Genomic DNA, 2867 nt, shown 5'->3' with positions numbered 1-2867 from the left:
TATATGTGTGTGTGTGTGTGTGTCTATAATTTTGAACAGAATAATTTAACATATATTATTATTTCTTTAAATAATTATTCAGTAAAATGATACACAGAAGACAGAGAGAACTCACTGTGGACCCCTGCAGAGGGAACAGCTGAAAGAAGAATAGAAAGAAATGTTTGTAGAATCTGTTTTATTGATTTCTGCAGTGAAATTGCTTTAATCTAATGAGAGAAAATCTGTTTTTATTTTGATTAATAAAACATTTAGTCTCAGCGTCATTTTAAAATATTATTCAGTAAAATGATACACAGAAGACAGAGAGAACTCACTGTGGACCCCTGCAGAGGGAACAGCTAAAAGAAGAATAAAAAGCTCAAATGTTTGTAGATTCTCTCTGTTTTATTGATTTAATCCAATGAGAGAAAATCTGTTTTTATTTTGATCAATAARAACCTTTGAAGTTTTGGTTTTTCTTCTTTAGTTTGTTCTTTGTTTCATGTTCCCTGAGGACAGTGCTTTAGAAAAATTAATAGTTTCAGATTCCTGAAGTGCATCAACACATATTCAGAATATGAAGTTGGAGTCAAGACAGGATATTATTTATGAAATACAACAAACATTACATAGATTATTTCAAATTAGAAGAGAAGGTGTGTTTTTATGGGTTCCATCTCACGTAGGGGTTGAAGGAAATGAATTAGATCAATATGCAAAGAAAGGAGCATCTACAAGAGTTGTTGACTTTCCATGTAATTACAGCAAAGCAAAGTTAAAGAGTATTAAAGAGAAGATCAAAGTAAAGTGGCAAGAATTTTGGGATAGGCACAATAAAGGGCGGTTTTATTATAATTTGGAAGAAACGGTGGGTGGGACAAGAGTTTGGAGTTGTAAAAATAGAAAGGAAGAAGACATTTTATTTCGTATGAGACTTGGACACACGAGATTAAACAGCACATTGTTTATCATTGGAAAACATGAAAGTGGAAACTGATTATTGTGCACAGAGACAGTGGAACATGTGATCATATATTATAATAAATATAAACATCAGAGAAGAATATTGAAGAACAAGATTTGACATGTATTGATTCATTGTAACAAATATAGCAATCACAGGGATAATCTTTTTAGGCCATTAAGTAAAGAAAAACAGCTGAATTTTACATTATCTGGGTGATTCTATAATTGGAGATACATTTGGTGTCCAGGATCAATATTTTTGGCCTACTTTGTTGGAAATTTTTAATTTTTTTAATTTTAATAATTTATTGATTATTTATATGGATCATAGTATGTCACAATTCATAACATTGATATAATTACATTTAAATGTGTTTTATATAGTTCAATAAACACAACTTCTTGCTGTCCGAGTTGGTCACTGTTTTTTCCCCATCTTAAAATATGATGGATAAACTTTATTTTTCAATTTTTTTTAAATATGTCAATGTTATCTTTTTCTAACCTGCCTAAATAGTAAATTATGCAATAATATTGCAGTAAATAGAATAAAAATACATTTTTCATTAAAAAATATGTGTCCGGGAATATTTTGTCAACTCTGTTACCTTGTGATTTTTCCCTTTAAATTTGTGTAATTACACTCCACAGCTACATAAACTAAATGAAATGATGTCACTTCCTTTGACTGATAGGATCTCTAGCACACAGAGGTATGTCTGCCCTTCTCTGAGAAATGATTTCAATTTGAAAAGCGTTAAAACCAAGTGTGAGCTTTTTAGACGCCAGTCTTGTTACCGTAATATCAGTAGAAAAACACTATTGATAATTATACTGTAGATGTTTTATCTAAAGGTTTTTAAACCACATTTTTATTGGTGACATATGCTTTTAGCAAAAAGAAAAAAATTGTATAGGTCCTCTGGACGGGTTCTTCTCTAATGTGTAGTGAATTACTCTATGAAACTCAGGACCAGCCTAACCTTCACAAAATAATCCCTCAAGATCTTGCAAAATGAAATCAGGTTTTAATGAAACACACCTCTGATCATGAATGAGAAAAATGAAAACTTGTGACCTGAACAGATTTCTCAAAATAAAGTAATTTATTTTAGATATATGAACAGACTAAACATACAAACATTTTTTAAAATTATTATATGGATAAATGAGCACACGTTATATTTTCAACATAAAAATTCCACTCAGAGTTGACACAAAAACAGTAAATTTAAGGTGTTGTAATTTACTGGTACGCTGCTTAACTAGATTTTAAGTAAATAAGAGAGTAAAGGTATAGATTTAGCTTTTAAGAAATAGGAGGAAAAGAAGATTAGTGAATTTGGCACTTGTTCTTTAAATTAGAGACCAGACCAGCAAATAGCGTCAGGACCAGACATCTCCGAGGGCTAGACTTCCTTCGACTTTTATCTCAGTAAACAATTGTCTACCTTTTGATGTCTTCACAGCATGAGACCGCAGGCAGGTAGGCTGTTTTGAGATTGTCGGCATCCCAGTCCGCCAAAATGGATAACGTCCGTCATGACGACAGGGGTTTGAGAAGACTCCTCGTCTCACCCCTAAGGAGCTTCCAGTGGCTCCAGGCGCGGTCGTCTCAGAACAGCGCTTCTCGGCATATTAGTAACATCCATCCATCCAGGTCATTCACAGGCAGGTGCCCGCCACAGGCACCTCTCCTCAGAGCGACTCAGACAGAACCATCCGCTCAGGCCAACAGACAACGAACAACTACCACTAGTTAACTGTGAGAAGAGAAAATTAGTTCTTTCAGAGGGGAGAGAGTGAGAAGATAAACAAGGTGTCTTTCTCAGACTGGTGCGGCCAGCTGTGTCTGTTATCAGTAAAGAAAAACCTTGGAGTCTGAGTAGACAGACTAAGCTGTGTCTTAAAAATCACTT

This window comes from Austrofundulus limnaeus, unplaced genomic scaffold, assembly GCF_001266775.1.
Source record: "Austrofundulus limnaeus strain Quisiro unplaced genomic scaffold, Austrofundulus_limnaeus-1.0 Scaffold915, whole genome shotgun sequence".
Lineage (NCBI taxonomy): Eukaryota > Metazoa > Chordata > Actinopteri > Cyprinodontiformes > Rivulidae > Austrofundulus > Austrofundulus limnaeus.
The sequence above is the reverse complement of the archived record's forward strand: the minus strand, read 5'-3'. Positions refer to the sequence as shown.